Raw genomic sequence first — 19,688 nt, 5'->3', positions numbered from 1 at the left:
GATGATGGAAAAGGCTTGCCATTGCTAAACCTGTTTCTTCCACCAATATTGTTGTTGAAACCTTGTTGAGGTCTCTGTTGATCCTTCCATGAGAGATTTGGATGATTTCTCCATGAAGGATTATAGGTGTTTCCATAGGGTTCTCCTATGTAGTTCACCTTTTCTACTGAAGGGTTCTTAGGATCATAAGCTTCTTCTTCAGATGAAGCGTCCTTAGTACTACCTGGTGCATTTTGCATTCCAGACAGACTTTGAGAAATCAAATTCACTTGCTGAGTCAATATTTTGTTCTGAGCCAATATGGCATTCAGAGTATCAATCTCAAGAACTCCTTTCTTCTGATTCGTCCCATTATTCACAGGATTCCTTTCAGAAATGTACATGAATTGGTTATTTGCAACCATTCAAATAAGTTCTTGAGCTTCTGCAAGCGTCTTCTTCAGATGAAGAGATCCTCCAGCAGAGCTATCCAAAGACATCTTGGACAGTTCAGACAGACCATCATAGAAGATACCTATGATGCTCCATTCAGAAAGCATGTCAGAAGGACACTTTCTGATTAATTGTTTGTATCTTTCCCAAGCTTCATAGAGGGATTCACCTTCCTTCTGTCTGAAGGTTTGGACTTCCACTCTAAGCTTACTCAATTTTTGAGGTGGAAAGAACTTTGCCAAGAAGGCATTGACTAGCTTTTCCCAAGAGTTCAGGCTTTCTTTAAGTTGTGAGTCCAACCATGTCCTTGCTCTGTCTCTTACAGCAAAAGGGAATAGCATAAGTCTGTAGACCTCAGGGTCAACCCCATTAGTCTTGACAGTGTCACAGATTTGCAAGAACTCAGCTAAAAACTAATGAGGATCTTCCAATGGAAGTCCATGGAACTTGCAATTCTGTTGCATTAGAGAAACTAATTGAGGCTTAAGCTCAAAGTTGTTTGCTCTAATGGCAGGGATAGAGATGCTTCTCCCATAGAAGTCGGGAGTAGGTGCAGTAAAGTCACCCAGCACCTTCCTTGCATTGTTGGCATTGTTGTTGTTTTCGGCTGCCATGGGTTTTTCTTCTTTGAAGATTTCTGTTAGGTCCTCTACAGAGAGTTGTGCCTTAGCTTCTCTTAGTTTTCGCTTCAAGGTCCTTTCAGGTTCAGGATCAGCCTCAACAAGAATGCTTTTGTCTTTGCTCCTGCTCATATGAAAGAGAAGAGAACAAGAAAATATGGAATCCTCTATGTCACAGTATAGAGATTCCCTGAGGTGTCAGAGGAAAAGAAAAATAGAAGGAAGGGGTAGAAAATTCGAACTTATCAAGAAAGATGGAGTTCGAATTGTGCATTAAGGAATAGTGTTAGTCCATAAATAGAAGGATGTGAGAAGAGGGGAAAAAATTTTCGAAAATAAATGAAAAACATTTTGAAAAATACTAATTGATTTTCGAAAACCAAGGGTGGAAGAGAAATCAAGTGATTTTTTGAAAAAGATTTTGAAATTAGAAATAAAAAAGATATGATTGAAAAATATTTTGAAAAAGATGTGATTAAAAGATATGATTTAAAAAGTTATGGTTTTAAAAAGATGTGATTGAGAAGATATGATTTGAGAAACAATTTGAAAAGATTTGATTTAAAAAAATTAATGACTTGGCTAACAAGAAAAGATATGATTCACACATTAAACCTTTCTCAACAGAAAAGGCAACATACTTGAAATGTTGAATCAAATCATTAATTGATAGCAAGTATTTTTGAAAATGGAAAGAAATTGATTTTGAAAACGTATGATTAAAAAGATATAATTTGAAAAAGATTTGATTTTGAAAAATTTTGAAAACTTGAAAAAAATTTGCATTAAAAACAGAATCTTCCCTCTTGTGCCATCCTGGCGTTAAACGCCCAGAATGGTGCACATTCTGGCGTTTAACGCCCAAAGCACTACCCTTTTGGGTGTTAAACGCCCAGCCAGGCACCCTGGCTGGCGTTAAATGCCAATTTGTCTTCCTCACTGGGCATTTTGAACGCCTAGCTTTTTCTGTATAATTCCTCTACTGTATGTTCTGAATCTTTAATTCTCTGTATTATTGACTTGAAAAGACACAAATTAAAAATATTTTTGGATTTTTAATAATGAGGAATAATCAAAATGCAACTAAAATCAAATAACAATGCATGCAAGACACCAAACTTAGCAGTTTGTATACTACTGACACTAACAAAATGAGAATGCACATAATAAAACTCTCAAGTCAAGAGAATTCAAAGATCAGAGCAATGAAATCATCAAGAACATCTTGAAGATCACTTAAGACACATGGATGAATGCAAGAAGAACAGAAACATGCAATTGACACCAAACTTAACATGAGACTAGTGTCTCAATAAGAAACATAAAATATTTTTAGTTTTTATGATTTTGTAAATTTTTTTTTTGGTTTTTTCGAAAATTAAGTGGAAAAGAAAATAAAGATATCAAAATTCTTAATGAGAATTTCAGGAATCATGCAATGTTAGTCTAAAGCTTCAGTCTAAAGGAATTAGACATGGCTAGCCAAGCTTCAGCAGGACATTGCATTCAAGAGCTAAATTGATGAAAATCAATCAGCTTTGGTGATGATAAGAACATCACCTTGAAACACTAGAATTCATTCTTAAGAACTCTGAAGAAAAATACCTAATCTAATCAACAAGATGAACTGTCAGTTGTCCAAACTCAAACAATCCCCGGCAACGGCGCCAAAAACTTGGTGCACGAAATTGTGATCATCAATGGCACCATCAACATGGTACGCTCAATTGCAATCTCAACAATTTATCACAACTTCGCACAACTAACCAGCAAGTGTACTGGGTCGTCCAAGTAATAAACCTTACGCGAGTAAGGGTCGATCCCACAGAGATTGTTGGTATGAAGCAAGCTATGGTCACCTTGTAAATCTTAGTCAGGCAAACTCAAATGGTTATGGATGATGTATGAATAAAACATAAAGATAAAGATAGAGATACTTATGTAATTCATTGGTTAGAACTTCAGATAAGCGAATGGAGATGCTTTGTCCCTTCCGTCTCTCTGCTTTCCTACTGTCTTCATCCAATCCTTCTTACTCCTTTCCATGGCAAGCTGTATGTAGGGTTTCACCGTTGTCAGTGGCTACCTCCCATCCTCTCAGTGAAAATGTTCAACGCACCCTGTCACGGCACGGCTAATCATCTGTCGGTTCTCAATCAGGTTGGAATAGAATCCAGTGATTCTTTTGCATCTGTCACTAACGCGCAGCCTTCAGGAGTTTGAAGCTCGTCACAGTCATTCAATCATTGAATCCTACTCAGAATACCACAGACAAGGTTTAGACCTTCCGGATTCTCTTGAATGCCGCCATCAATTCTAGCTTATACCACGAAGATTCCGATTAAGGGATCCAAGAGATAAACATTCAAGCCTTATTTGCTTGTAGAACAGAAGTGGTTGTCAGGCACTCGTTCATAAGTGAGAATGATGATGAGTGTCACATAATCATCACATTCATCATGTTCTTGGGTGCAAATGAATATCTTAGAACAAGAATAAGCCGAATTGAATAGAAGAACAATAGTAATTGCATTAATACTCGAGGTACAGCAGAGCTCCACACCTTAATCTATGGTGTGTAGAAACTCCACCGTTGAAAATACATAAGAAAAAGGTCTAGGCATGGCCGTGAGGCCAGCCCCCAAAACGTGATCAAAAGATTCAAAGATCTAAAGATGAAAATACAATAGCAAAAGGTCCTATTTATAGAGAACTAGTAGCCTAGGGTTTACAAAGATGAGTAAATTACATAAAAATCCACTTCCGGGCCCACTTGGTGTGTGCTTGGGCTGAGCATTGAAGCATTTTCGTGTAGAGACTCTTCTTGGAGTTAGACGCCAGTTTTTGTGCCAGTTTGGGCGTTTAACTCCCATTCTTGTGCCAGTTCCGGCGTTTAACGCCGGGCAGTTTTGAGCTGATTTGGAACGCCGGTTTGGGCCATCAAATCTCGGGCAAAGTATGGACTGTTATATATTGCTGGAAAGCCCAGGATGTCTAATTTCCAACGCCATTGAGAATGCGCCAATTGGGCTTCTGTAGCTCCAGAAAATCCACTTCGAGTGCAGGGAGGTCAGAATCCAACGGCATCTACAGTCCTTTTTAGCCTTTGAATCAGATTTTTGCTCAAGTCCCTCAATTTCAGCCAGAAAATACCTGAAATCATAGAAAAACACACAAACTCATAGTAAAGTCTAGAAAAGTGAATTTTAACTAAAAACTAATAAAAATATACTAAAAACTAACTAAAACATACTAAAAACATACTAAAAACAATGCCAAAAAGCGTACAAATTATCCGCTCATCAGTCCTTCTTTCCATGATGCTATGAATGAAGTTTGTCGGTTGACCAAAACGCTAGAGCAAAAATCTTGTTTGAAAAGACAAATAAGAGATTCTCCCATGTCGAACTTTGCTAGTGACCTTTCAGTGGTCATTGGTCAAGACAAAAGGTGCACCCAAGAGAAGAAAAGAAAGAGGTAAACAGAGGTGCACTAAATCCAAGAGTGCTGGTCATGTAAAAAAGAAATGTCATGTGAGGAATGACGGTGGTGATTCGGGTGATAAGACTGGCAGTGGCACGCAAGCTAGCTTGGGTAAAGAAGATGTTAATAAGATACAATATTACAGTAGGGGTTACTTAAATAAAAATAAATTGGTAAATTCTATGTTTTACTTATACTTGATGGCAATTTTGACTGCATGTCTTCTTTTTTCATAGGAACTTTTCAGAGACCTTGTGGCTTCCCAAGGGATATCAGCAGTGTCAAATACAAAAGTAGATACTTCTGTGCAGCTAGAGTTTGGGCTAGGTGATTCAGGATTGAATAATAGTCATGGGGCTCCCATCACACCATATGGAAGTCATCAGTAGTTATTACAGGTATAAATAATAACGATGAATAATTGCATTGTTAAAATTTAGTCATTAGTAATTTTTTAAATTATTTGAGATCACATTATGATGTGCTGAAGTCCTTTCTTTTTCTCTTAAATTTGTTTATACCGTGGAGAACAGGTTGTACAACAAAGACAATATCCAAAGTCCAACGACATGCAGTAGCATTACCTAGTATAGTGTGATGAGAGTATAGTTTGAGATGTTATTTAAATTTTCAAAATTTAATTAGTAGTGCACTGAGGTTGATAGAAAAATTTCTATTATGAAAAACATGCATTGTTGGAATGCTTGTTCCATTGATGATTATTTATTTGCATATTTGTTTCATGTTATATTTCACCAGTCGTGTGATGTGTCTGACAGGTAGATTTTAATCTATGTTCCGACTGATTTAATAATAGAAATTTCATTACAATCCTATCTATTGGTTGTCTATTTAAAATTCTTAATTTAGTTTTCAATTCAAATCTATAGAATGAGTAAATAACCCAGTCTTATGTGAATTGATAGAAGTATATTGTCTAATAAGCACTTTGTAAATTATTTGTCTCAAGCAAATAACTTTTGTAACGTCTTATTTCACCAAAGGCACTCCTGGAAAGGTAACCATGTGCTAAACTAAGACTGGTTATATGTAAATCTAGTGACACAAATAGGTAGGCAATGGGTTTGAAGAGTGATGAGTTTATATTTTTCGATATATTTTGGCTTGATTTGAATGGATTCAAGCATATGAACTCACACTTAAGCACCAAAATAGCATACTTTTATGTTTGATCCCTAATTCGAACCTGAATGAGAAAACATGCAATTTTGTGCTTTAATAGAACAAATTAATCCCACTTTTATGTCATTCGATGCCGTGATATGGTTTGTGAGTGATTTCAGGCCTTGAAGGCAAGAATGGATGGCCAAAAGTGGAAGAAAGCATGGACAAGGGAGAAAACATGAAGAAAACAAGGAAAAGCACACACAGCGAAGTGTGCGTGCGCACAGCCTTGCGTGCGTACGCACGAGCGAGGATTTCCATGTGTGTGTACGCACAGGTCAATTTTTAGCCGAGTGTGTGGGCGCACACGCTTGTGCGTCCGCACAGGTCCCTGCACGTGATTGCATTAATGAAACACGTGCTGTGCGTATTTTGGGACCTTTTGGCCCATTTTGAAAGGCTGAATTGCTGAATTAAAGTGCTATATAAGGGGAGTATCAACACATATGAAGAGAGCTCACTTTTATTTAGGTAGTAGTAGTATAGGAAGCTTCCATAGGATTAGGAGTAGTGTAGTGTAGCATTGCTCTCTTAGGGTTTCATTTTCCATTCTCATGTTGCATTTTATAGCAAGCTTAATTTTGGATTTTGATCATCTTTAATTGTAAGTACTCTCAATTTCCTCTTTAATTACATTGTATTTATTTTCATTTCTTCTTAGTTCAAGTGCTTTGTTTATACTTGCAATTTTGAGTTCTTGAAGTTTTGATTGATGAATTTATTGTTTTATGCTTTCTTTATGCTTGATTGCTTGTTCATATTTGGTTTTGTTGATAGTTGGTTATAGCTTTCCAATTTTCCTTGCAATTTTCTATGCTTTACTTTTATGCACACAAGGTGTTTGTGAAAATGTCAATTATGAGTTTTGAGTAGATTTTCACACCTTGACTTGTGGTTTGAGTTCCTAGGATACTAGAGTCATAATGTCTGACATTTAGTGGTAATTCTTGGGTAGTTAGTTGACTCTTGTCTCCATTGACGCTAGCCTTTTATCAACTAGTTTGATAAGTTAGTTAGGACTTATGAATTAAGGTCAATTATACTTGCTTGACATATTCCTCGATGGTTGGGGTTGACTAGGTGAGATTGACTCATCATAATTACCATAGTTGTGGTTATGGAAATGATAGGATTCATTTGATCTTCATTCCCAAGTCAAGGCTCTTTATTGCATTCCTTGCATTTTCACTAGTTTTGATCTCATTTTCTCCTTGCTTGCATTAATTATAATTTTGATCATCCCTTGGTTCTTTTATTGCTTAGTTCTTTTAATCTTTCATTTCTTGCTTGAAAATACCTTTTTGGCCTTAACAACCGAAAGAGAAACACACTTCATTTGCGTTCCTAGGGAGAACAACCCGAGGTTTAGATACTATCGGTTATCTTTTGTTTTGAATTGAAATATTTGATTGTGAGGATTGTTTGTTGATTTAGACTATACTTGCAAAGAAAGAAATCTTATTTTGAGAAAAATCTAGGTCATCAAATAGTTCTAACGTCAAATATGGCGCCGTTACCGGGAAACGCAATTGGTGCCATATCTTAGGTTGTTGTGAATATGTTAATAGTATAAATATCTAACCTTTTGGGTATTTGTTTGTTTTTGTTAATTTTTAAGTGTTTATTTTCTTATTTTACTGATGTCTTTGGTTTTCGTTTTCTATTTTCTCTATGAGCTATTACCCTTGTTGCTTGGAGTTTGGTTGTGAGTATTTTGTAGGGTATGATGAATTCAAATTGGGATTGCTTCATGGAGTGGGAGAATCAATTTAGGGAGGAACCAATTGTGTATGAGCAACACTCATGGCAAATACCTCCCTCATATTACAATGAGCCACACTCTCCCCTATATGAATATCAAACCCAAAGCTATGAAGGATACCCCATACACAACCCTCAACCACCAAACCTTCAAGCACCACACTATACACCCCCATGGAGCCAAAATGTCTATACACCTTGTTACCAACCATATAAACCATCACACCCTTATACACCACCTAAATATCCCCACCCACATAACATACCTCCCACATACACAACCTCTCTCCCTACTTTTGAACCTTCTCTTCCATCTCAAGGTGAAGTTTTTCGACCCTTGCCCCAAGAAGAATAAGACCTTCAAGCATTCTTCCAAGAGAAAGAAAGGTTCCAAAGGACGCAAGGGGAGTTCATGACCACCATAGCCGAAGTGGTGAACCGCTTGACCTTGCTACGCTCAAGCAATCAAGACATTCCCCTTGAGGAATGTGGAGGATCGATGGAGGAGTATAGTGAGGAGAAAAACATGGAGTCTCAACGGAAGGAAGAAGAGGAGCCAAGGATTGAGCGAAAAGAGGAGGAAGGTAGAACTAGTGAACCGGAAGAGGTAAATAGAGAATTGAAGGAGTTTGATCAAGAAGTGGATTGCATCATTAATGATTTTTTGTCCACCTTTGTCAACCCACTCAATGATCTTGAGGAACCATCCCCTCTTGAGTTTGAGGTAGATAAAGAGGAGCTTGAAAAGAGTGGTAAGGAAGAGGTGATCATCCAAGAAGTGAGGGCATACATACAAGAGCTTACTGGGATAACTCCACCCCAAGGACAAATTAAGTGGGTAACAATTTCTTGAATGAGCTTCATAGGCCCACATCAATTTGCTCTCTTGGAAACAGATTATCAACTTAAGGTGCTTCTTGGAGTGCTAAATGGTGAAGAGTTGGGTGTTGGTTCTCAAAGGAATTCAAGGAACAAGTGGTGCAAGGTCCAATTTGGAGAAGTCCAATATTTAATTGGGTGCTTAAAAAGTGCTTGGGAAGGTTGTTCATGTAATGGCACAAGTGAAGGTAAACAAGAGGATGATAGAGAAACTGTTCACAATAAACAATTTTGGATCCCAAATTCTTACTTGAGGTTGCTTAGGAGCTTAATGTACTTCGTTTGGGATCCCGGAGGATTCTTGAGGAACAAGCACGGGTGGCAACTCAAGGATGAGTGGAAGCATAAGCCAACATGACACAAGATTCACTCAAAAGTCCAACTTAAGGACTATAAACCAAAGTGCTAGGTGGGAGACACCCCACCATGGTAATATCCTTCTAACTTTTCCTCTTTTACCTTTTTGTTGCATGAATAATAGGCTATATTGCTTGGTTGGTTACAATTATTTTGATGTTTGTTAAGTAATTCTAGTGAAATAATGTGTTTTTAGGAGTTTTCTAATGTTTTGGGACTTGAAAACCTGTTTTGAATGTCAAGAGTGATGCCTTGGAGGCATAATTCTTATTGCAGGAACAGAGACCTGTGCGTGCGCACAGCCTTGTGCGTCCGCACAGCCAGGTCCCTTGTTTTCCAGTTCCCGTGTGTACGCACAACAACGTGCACACGCACATCCTTAAACACCCCTCTATTCCCAGCACGCGCACAGGCTGTGCGTGGGAACACCACCCTTCTAATTCCATGCGTCCGCACACGTATCCCCCTTTTCAAAAATAAAAAAGAGAAAAGAGAGCCACACGTGCGAACGCACACCCTTTGTGCGCCCGCACAGCCTGAACAAACCCCTCTGGTCGTAGCGACCGCACCTCTTGTGCGATCGCACACCACCCCTTTTCTCCTTTTGTGTGAGCGCACACCCCCTTGTGCGCCCACATAGGTCGCGTTGCACCTTCGGTTCGCAACATCCACACGACGTTGTGTGTGTGCATACTCCCCTCTTTCTCATTGTGTGCATCCGCACAGGTCACTTTTCGAACGTTAATCCGGAAAGAAAGGGGTCCCACGCTTCAGTTTCCTCCCACCACCCCAACCCTTTCCATTTTTTCTCTCTGAACCCACACCACCACCCAACCCCTCTGAGCCCTTCTTCCTCCACCGCAACTCGCCACCGCCGATGACCACTACGCTGCCGTCGTCGTCCTCTCTCTTTCTCTCTTCCTTTTTCCTTTCTTCTTCCTCTTCTCCATTCCATTCTTTCCTCTCTGCCTCTGCTACCGCGCCAGCGCTAGCCCTAGGTCATACACCTTCAGTCTGGCAACCAGCCGCCAGCGGCGGTGATCTTCTGTGCCACCGCAACATCCACCATCTCCCTTCTTTCCTTTTGCATTACAGGTTCAATCCCTGCCCTGTTTCCTTCCTTTTCTGTTTCATGTTATTGCTTCTTTTTACTTCTGCTTTTTTATTTTGCTTTAGTTATTAGGTGGTTATAGGCTAGATGACTTGTGATTTCTGGACTGAATATATGTGACTGGCTTATTGTTGAATGTTGCTGAGACTGAATGCTGTTGCTTTTCCTGCACTGTGAATGTTATCAGTAGTGAACTGTGATGGCTACTGCTTATTTTTTCACACATTATACTTGTTGAAATGCTGAATATAGCTTTTTGACTCATCTTCTGTGTCTGATCAACACAGATTTTGAAGTTTGTTTTGACTCTGCATTATTGCTCTATAATTGTGCAAGTTCCTATTGATTTGAAATGCTGCCTGAGATGATTAATGCACTTTATGTTCATGCTGAAAGATCAAACTGAACTTCATTTTGCTGTGCGATTATCTTGTTTGATATCAATTTTAATGTGCATATCATCCTCCACTGATTAATTTGCTGACTATGCACTTCATTGCTGATTTTGTTCTTGAGACCAAATGGGACTGAAATTTACAGCTTTGACCATTCCATTTGGTACGTCTAAGTGCATACTGTGCTGAGTAGCTACATTATGTACTGAATGCTCTTTTCTTTTGGCCTAAAACACCAAATCAGCATTAAACTTGAAAAATTGGAAACCTGTTTGGTGTCATGAGTAACAGTACATACCTTGCTTTCTTTGTGAATTGACCAATTGCATATTCATGTTTCTTTAACATTCTTGACCCTATACATAGCAACTTGTTTCTTTAAGTTTTTGAGCAACGCAATCCGTTTTTCAATCGGATATTGCTTTGGACAAGAAGCTATGCATATGCGATCATTTCTTTTGCTTTTAAACATGAATATCTCATGCTCTCACTACAATCTTTGATTATTACCCCTTGTGCTCATTTCTACAAACTTTTCCAAATCCCAAAGCACAATTGGAATAATCAATTCCTTTTCAAATCAATTCACTTACATAAAGCACCTAAATCACACATATGCTTTAATTGTTGTTCATTCTCTTTTATATTACTTAGGTTGCTTGATTTGGGGAAACACATTTCCTTTTTGACCATTTCACTACTGCATACATGTTTTTTCCCTTGATTTAGTATCTGTTTACCTCATTGCCTCTTAATTAATTGTTTGATTGTCTCTTCTGAATTTCTATGACTTTTATCTATTCTCCTGAGTTGTATTCTATTTTTCCTTCTTCAGGATGACTCGCAAGGGGAAGGAAAAAGCCAACCCTTTGGCTCGTCCTCCTCCTGCACCCCCAAGTGACCAACCAGACACGTTCATTAATTCTGAAGCCCAAGAGCAATATAAGAAATTAGAAAAACATGCCTTTCATTATGAGAGAAAGCTAAACTTGCCTGAGAAATATGCGGATGCGATCCTTAACCGACTTGATTTTTATCATTGGGGATTCACAAAATCTGACCCGGTGGAAGTAAATGAACACCAGGTTAAGGAATTTTATGCAAATCTCCTAAAGAGGGATGCCAAAACTGTTTTTCTAAGAGGTGTCACCTTGGACACCTCTGATACTAGTTTAGAGGCCCTCTTGGTATTTTGCATATTCCTCCGGCTCGCGACGCTTACACTCAAGTAATGAGGGACGTCTCAACGGGCAAGATTTCTTTGGATGTGGTCCTGGAGAAGATAGGCCAGCCTGAAGCTAGATGGGAGTACAGTAAAGGGGACAATGCGGTTCCGTTGAGCATTGCGTGCATTGACCTCAACCCAGAGGCAAGGATCTGGTAGCAGATCATTGCTGACTACATTCTTCCGAGCACGCATGCCACGCATATCAAAGTTCGGGTGGCAGTGTTACTATGGGCTATTCTAGAGGGGAAGAGAATCTCTGTTCTTCCCCTTATCAGAGAGTCGATGATGAAGGTGAACCAACAGCTGAAATTCAACGTTCCCTTTCCATCATTGATCACAAGATTTGTAGCCTTATCTGGTGTAGAGAGACGTCCAACAGATCAGATGTTTGTCTACAACAGCAAGCAGCTATTCCTACCTTACGGTGACTATGAAGGACCGCCTCCGAAGAAGAGGAAGACCTCTGAGCCTACATCAGCAGTAGCAGAGCCTCCAGCACCTCCTTCAGCACCCGCACCCGTACCCCGACTCCAAACGCCTTATGAGCTGGGTCGGGAGATCTTGCAGATACTGCATCGCATTGAGCGCCGCAACACTTGCCGCTTCCAATGGATAGTGGCGAAGTTTGACGATCGCGACCACTTGCAGACACTGCATCGCATTGAGCGTCGCAACGCTCACCGCTTCCAGTGGATAGTGGCGAAGTTTGACGGTCGCGACCATGGGCCACCTCCTCCAGATACACCAGAGCCTGAGGCCGAGGAGCCTGCATCTGAAGCTAGCCAGGCAGTCCAGATACCTGAGCGGAGACCTGAGTAGCATAGAGCTGAGGAGCCTAGAGTTGAGGAGCCGGCAGCTGGAGCCGAGTTGATAGTTGAGATGGCCGTCGCGACAGCTGACCAGGCAGTTGAGTAGTCGATAGTTGAGTCCACCCCAGTGACATCTAGAGCCCTCATTGTTTATCAGTGTCATCATCACCCACCACCATCTGACGGTGGAGCTTCTCATGGTTGATTTCCCCTCCCCCCCGATTGACTATTTTGGGCACTGAGGTCAGTGCATGACTTAAGTGTGGGGGAGGATCTGTGATATTTTGGGTGTAAACATTCTCTCCTGAACACTTTCATTTAGTTATTTTCAGTCTTTATGATGCTTTTGTGGATATTTATAGTACTTTGACTTATGCACTGCTGCTTAGTACTTTTGGTATACATATTAGTTGCTTCTAGTTATTTTTAGTATTGCATTTTCATTTTGGTATATATATAAATATATTGCATTTTATATTACTTGGTATATAGTATAGATGGGGATTGTGATTGGATGATGTGAATAGCTTATGCCTAGCTCATTTTGATCCTAATTGTTCATGCTACTTTTTCGCTTGTTGAAAATTAGGAAGAGAACTAGGAAATTTTGAAAAATTTTGCATCCATCACAACATACATACATACATATATAGGAATAATTTTGGTGAAAAACAACATGACTTTCCAACAATTTTGGGCTTTCTATTGAATTGATTGGAAAACTATTCTTTTCAAACTTAACTTGCTTGAATGAATTTCTTTGAAACATAGAAGTGTAAAGAACAAATACCTTGTGAGTTTTTGGGCTTATATTGAGTGGTTACACATTTTAACCACTAATGTTGTTCATTGTGTGTTATATCTCTTTTATGATTGTGATCTTGGTTTTGCTTGATTCTTTATTTCCAATGATTGATGTTTTGAATTGCATTGAGCATGATTGAGGCCATCTTTGTTTAAAGCTTACTTTTCCCATATAGCCTACCCTTTGCATCTACCATTGTTAAACCCCTTTGAGCTTTATTTACCCCATTGTTCTTGATTTTAGCACATCACAACCCTAAGCGAAAAATCATGAATTACCTTGGATTGTATCCTTGATTAGCTTAGGTTAGAGAAGTGTGTTTCATTTAAGTGTGGGAGAATATTGGGAAACATTAGTAGTGATTGAAAATCTTACTTTTGGGTATTTATTGAAAATCTTGAAAAATGGGTGCAATCATGTATGAGCTACTAAAACCATATGCATTTTCACTTTCATAAAAAAAACATTATCATCATAAAAGGGGATGAAAGTTATCCCAAAGAAAAGAAAAATGAATAAGAAATGCATATGTGATGTGAATAATGAGCCATACATGAGTGATTGTGAAAAAGAATTAATGGAAGGTTAGGATTGTACTTCTTTGTTTTGATTTGATTGATATAGGTTGAGTGGGATACTTAAACTAATCAAGGATTTAATTGCATTTAGTCCACTTGACCACATCAATCCCACCTTACCCTAACCCCATTACGACCTTCTGAAGTCCTCATGATAATTGCATTCATGCATCACTTATTGTCGATTGTTAGATTAAAAGAAATTCCTTGAAAGCATGATTAGAAGAGACTTGAGTGATTGAAACCCTAAACACTGAGTGATCAGAGTGTATACACACCTAGTGAGGGTTCAATTACTTAACTCTATGTTTTCATGCTTCTTATCATGCATTCTTGCAAGTTGCTTCGCTTTAATGAGTTGGATCGATTCTTTAGATTTTGAGTGCATTGAATTATTTCCTTGCTTAGCCCTAAATGTCCATACTCTTGCTTGGGAATTTGATCGTTTGTTTTCACCAATTTCATATAGATACTATAGATAGATATATAGGTATAGATAGTATATACATACTTGCATGCATATAGATAATTGCATTTAATAAGTTGGTTACGCCTTTTGATCATTTTCTTTGTTGGTTTAGCATGAGGACATGTTATTGTTTAAGTGTGGGGAAAATGATGAGTCCATACTTTCCGATATATTTTGTCTTGATTTGAATGGATTCAAGCATATGAACTCACACTTAAGCACCAAAATAGCATACTTTTATGTTTGATCCCTAATTCGAACCTGAATGAGAAAACATGCAATTTTGTGCATTAATAGAGCAAATTAATCCCACTTTTATGTCATTCAATGCCGTGATATGGTTCATGAGTGATTTCAGGCCTTGAAGGCAAGAATGGATGGCCAAAAGTGGAAGAAAGCATGGACAAGGGAGAAAACATGAAGAAAACAAGGAAAAGCACACACAGCGAAGTGTGCGTGCACACAGCCCTGCGTGCGTATGCACGAGCGAGAATTTCCATGTGTGCGTGCGAACAAGCACCTGTGCATACGCACAGGTCAATTTTCAACCGAGTGTGCGGGTGCATACGCTTGTGCATCCGCACAGGTCCCTGCACGTGATTGCATTAATGAAACACGTGCTGTGCGTATTTTGGGGGCTTTTGGCCCATTTTGGAAGGCTGAATTGCTGAATTGAAGTGCTATATAAGGGGAGAATCAACACATATGAAGAGAGCTCACTTTTATTTAGGTATATATAGTATAGGAAGCTTCCATAGGATTCGGAGTAGTGTAGTGTAGCATTGCTCTCGTAGGGTTTCATCTTCCATTCTCATGTTGCATTTTATAGCAAGCTTAATTTTGGATTTTGATCATCTTTAATTGTAAGTATTCTCAATTTCATCTTTAATTACATTGTCTTTATTTTCATTTCCTCTTGGTTCAAGTGCTTTGTTTATACTTGCAATTTTGAGTTCTTGAAGTTTTGATTGATGAATTTACTATTTTATACTTTCTTTATGATTGATTGCTTGTTCATATTTGGTTTTCTTGATAGTTGGTTATAGCTTTCCAATTTCCCTTGCAATTTTCCATGCTTTACTTTTATGCACACAAGGTGTTTGTGAAAATGCCAATTATGAGGTTTGAGTATATTTTCACACCTTGGCTTGTGGTTTGAGTTCCTAGGATACTAGAGTCATAATGTCTGACATTTAGTGGTAATTCTTGGGTAGTTAGTTGACTCTTGTCTCCATTGACGCTAGCCTTTTATCAACTAGTTTGATAAGTTGGTTAGGACTTATGGATTAAGGTCAATTATGCTTGCTTGACTTACTCCTTGATGGTTCGGGTTGACTAGGCGAGATTGACTCATCATAATTAACATAGTTGTGGTTATGGCGATGATAGGATTCCTTTGATCCTCATTCCCAAGTCAAGGCTCTTTATTGCATTCCTTGCATTTTCACTAGTTTTGATCTTATTTTCTCCTTGCTTGCATTAATTACAATTTTGATCATCTCTTGGTTCTTTTATTGCTTAGTTCTTTTAATCTTTCATTTCTTGCTTGAAAATCCCCTTTTTGCCTTAACAATCGAAAGAGAAACACACTTCAATTGCGTTCCTAGGGAGAACGACCCGAGATTTAGATACTCTCAGTTATCTTTTGTTTTGAATTAAAATATTTGATTGTGAAGATTGTTTGTTGATTTAGACCATACTTGCAATGAAAGAAATCTTATTTTGAGAAAAATCTAGGTCATCAAATAGTTTTAACGTCAAAGAGGAACAAGATGAAGAGTTTTTTATTTCAGGGAAAACCTTGATTTGGAAGGCAGTCAAGTTGCCAATTTACGCTGTTTCTTTGGTTCCTCTAACTGTGAGTATTTCAATTACAAAATTCATGTGTCCTTCAATCCTTTAATTCAGAGAGTTTCTTTAATTTCGCTGTTGCCACAAATAGGTAGCCAGTACAGTAGCTTATTTGCAGACGGGTATGTTCTCTGCTCGGACCTATTTTCTGCTCATGGCTTCTTCAGTTCTTGTTATTACCTAGATTAATTTGAGATGATTTTCTATGTTGTTTCAAGGATTAGTGAATTAATATTATAAAAACAGATTTAAAATTATTAATGACATATGGCAGCAATGATGTTTATGATTTTGATACTGGTGCTGACAAAGAACTAGTCAGCCTAATAACTTATTGCATAAATTAAATCCTTGGTCAAAATGCTGGCATTGGCTCGTTTTATTGGGTAACCCAATCTTTATTTTTTTTTAGATCAATACTGAAAATGAATTAACTATATTGAAATAACTTGTAATAGCTTCTTTTTAACTAGATTTTCCTTTTCTATTCGTGTGATAGAATTATTCGGGATCTTTTCATCTTCTTGTACATTCTTCTGATTCTAGTTTTAGCCATGACCTCTTTAAAGAAACATACTGACTCATCAGCATTTTCTGGAAGAACCATACTTTATCTTAATCGACATCAAACACAGGAATGGAAAGGATGGATGGATGCAGGTAGGTTTCAATTTGGATGCCTTACATATTTAGTACATTGATTATAGTACATATCATAACATGGAGTGTGGGCATTGAATAGGCTCACCTTAGCTTGTACTGATCTTTATATAGAACTAGGTAGCTAAAATGAAATTTTACGTCACTTTGTCATAGATGCTTTGAGGCATGTCATGAATTATATATTTTTTTAAAAGGTTAACAATAGGAGAATGGAAATTAAAGCTATTAGTTATTCTTATGATGAAACTGAAATCTGATCAGCACAAAAATGTAGTCTAGATGTATAAGACTTTAAGAGATAAAACTCAAATCGGATTTAGCTCAACATAATGCATATGTGTATTTCTTCAATTATTCCATAATTCAGTGAATATCTTCCTACACAGTCTAATTTTTAACAGTGACTGTGAACATATTCCATTTGTTCAGGTCTTTAATAAACCACAATTTTATAGTTTATCTTGTGTTGAATTTGGTGGATTTTATCAACTTTTCCTACATTTATTCAATAAAATAGCATAGTTTTATGAATTCCTCCGGGCCAAAATCTTTAAAATTAGTGTCAAAATTATGTCCGTGCCTACACGTTTAGTTATCGTGTGTGAACGCTTCGCGTGTCGTAATTCTGCTTTATGCGACTTTGAGCTTTATTCCTTCATCGGGCTTCTAGTTATATAAATTCGTGGATATATATTATCTATTATAAGCTTTAGAACCGTCGTGGCACTTTGTTATCCTTTTGCTTTATGGCTAGAGGTAAGGCTTAAGGTAATAAAGTGTTACATTTAGTGGTATCAGAACGGTTCATCTTCGTGAGCCTAAGGGATGGACCGATTGTGCTTCATTGCACACTCTGGGTCGTTTTTCTTTCATGCTATTTAGGTTATCTGCTTGATATGCATAACATGCTTGTTTGTGAGTGCCTCTGGGGATAATTGAAGCACTAGGCTTGAGATATTGAGACTGATCATCTCGATATTGATTGTTTGGTGTAGATAGGACCCTAAATAGCGACTCGCAGATGAGGTCGATCACGTTAACAGAGAGATAGTGAGAATGATTAACCTAGCCAATATGTTTGAGCTTAGCATGTTCTGGAAAAACCAGTCCATGGAGTTTGTGGCATATCAGTTGATAGGTGAGGTTCAGCACTGGTGGCAAGGGAAGTGCCAACTGATGCAGCTACAGAATGAGGATGAATGCTTTTGTGATTTTAATTAAGATTTTTTATTTCTAATCGGTATGGCTTTGAATCATGTTGAAAAAAGTTTTAAAGTTTAGAACAATTTTCAAATTTGGTTTGGAATTTTTGGTTTAATTGTTTGGTTTTGAAATTGGGTCGGAACTCTTGGTTTGAATAATATGGTTTACAAAAAAAAAGTAAGTTCTATGATTTTGTTAATTTGTGAATTTGGTTTGAAATTTAAGCTATGATTTAAGGATTTTAATGAATTTAAGAAAATCATGATTTAAAGTGATTGATTTACGAATAAATAATTTTGACTCTTTTGAAAAAGCTTTAAGAATGAACTGGTTTAGATTGAACTTGTTTTGACAGTTTTGGAAAATGTTATAAATGCAGTATTTGGTTTAAAAAAAAAATTTCAGTTTGACATAGTGGAGTAATTCGACTTATTAATGACGAATAATCAGAGTGACACAACGGAAGGTGCGAGAGAACATCGACACGGTAGAACTATGATGGACGAGATGCTTTGACGACTTGTTTGGGTTGACAACATTGGTGGTAAAATGCTTCATAGAGGATATATCACACGATTCGAATTTTGGGGACAAAATTCTTAATTAGGAGGGGAGGATGTAAGAACAAGAGTTTTTACATAAAACCGATTTAATAAAATAATAATTTAATTACCTAAAATATGTTCAAAAATATAGAAGTGTTCTTTTTTAAATATAAAGGTGAAATTTGAATTCAATGGATTTTTCTAAGTGGGAAAATGTATCTTTTATGAAATTTTTTTGTAAAAACATGTACCGGCACTTAATCCAGCATTTCTGGCTCTAGTCTGACTGGTACCGCGTATTGATAAAAATAAGATTTTGGAAATTAAATTTATTGTATTGAAAGGACAAAAATAATTTAGAATTGAAAACTGAATGCTAATCTTAAAGGTTTTGTCCCAAAATGAGCCAAAAGGACCTAAAACGCTAACAGGTTGAACCGGGTCCAAGTTGAGCCCAAGCCCAACATATATAAACATAGCTAATGAGCATTTCAGCTCATTTCTAGCCTTAAAATAAGAGAGGGGCATTGTTGGTTGTGAAGAGAGAAGAGAAGAAAAGTTACTATTCATCACCATCTTCTGGGAGCAATAACTTGAGTTACGGAGTTCCGATTGATGAGCAATCACTGAGCCCGTCATTTCTAAGTAAGCATTTCTGGTAAGAACTCGTGTCTCCTACTCCTGTTTTCCGCCCTAAGTGATTTCACGTTTTTACGTTTGGTTTTTGAGTAGATTTTGTGGTTTTGTTTGTTTAGGGGTGATCTAGCATTGGAATATTGTTGAATTTTGCCCCTAATATTGTTGGGTAAGGTAAGGTCTCACTAAAACCTTGTGTTTAGTTATTTTTGTGATCCCTATATTTGATGTTGGTATGTTGTATGATGTTAGATTGAGTTTTGATGTTTGTTGGAGTTGGTTTGAGGCGTTTGGATCGAGCTTGGTGGTTTCGTTTTGGTGTTTGGTGCATTTTGGGAATCAGCTAAGGTATGGTTTCGGTTTCTTCTATATAATATGTAATGTTTCTGGACACTTAGGCGAGTGGACTATAGGATATAATTGAAATGGTTTTTGATAACTGTTACATTGATGATGTATGATGATTTTGATGAATATGATTATTTTGATGAATTATGATGGGAATTGTTGATGTTGGTTAATATATGTAGATGATGAAATGAATATTGATTGTATAAATGATAATTGTGATATGATGATTATGATGTGACGATGTTGTAAATTGATGAAGGGTGTATACGAGGAATTAGATTGTTTAAATTGTTGATATGGAAAGATTGAATTGGAATTATAGATTTG

The 19,688-nt window shown here is 37.6% G+C and overlaps 1 non-coding gene across 1 annotated transcript; it reads left to right on the top strand.

The window, feature by feature from the left end:
• Window positions 1–533: 533 nt before the first annotated feature.
• Window positions 534–641, top strand: LOC112768095 (small nucleolar RNA R71). The gene has a single exon (XR_003185539.1). It is a non-coding gene; the product is annotated as a small nucleolar RNA R71 (small nucleolar RNA).
• Window positions 642–19,688: the final 19,047 nt, after the last annotated feature.

Source organism: Arachis hypogaea, chromosome 2 (genome assembly GCF_003086295.3).
Source record: "Arachis hypogaea cultivar Tifrunner chromosome 2, arahy.Tifrunner.gnm2.J5K5, whole genome shotgun sequence".
In the NCBI taxonomy this organism is placed as follows: Eukaryota; Viridiplantae; Streptophyta; class Magnoliopsida; order Fabales; family Fabaceae; genus Arachis; species Arachis hypogaea.
Note: the sequence above shows the minus strand (reverse complement) of the source record. Positions and strands in the feature narration are given on the sequence as shown.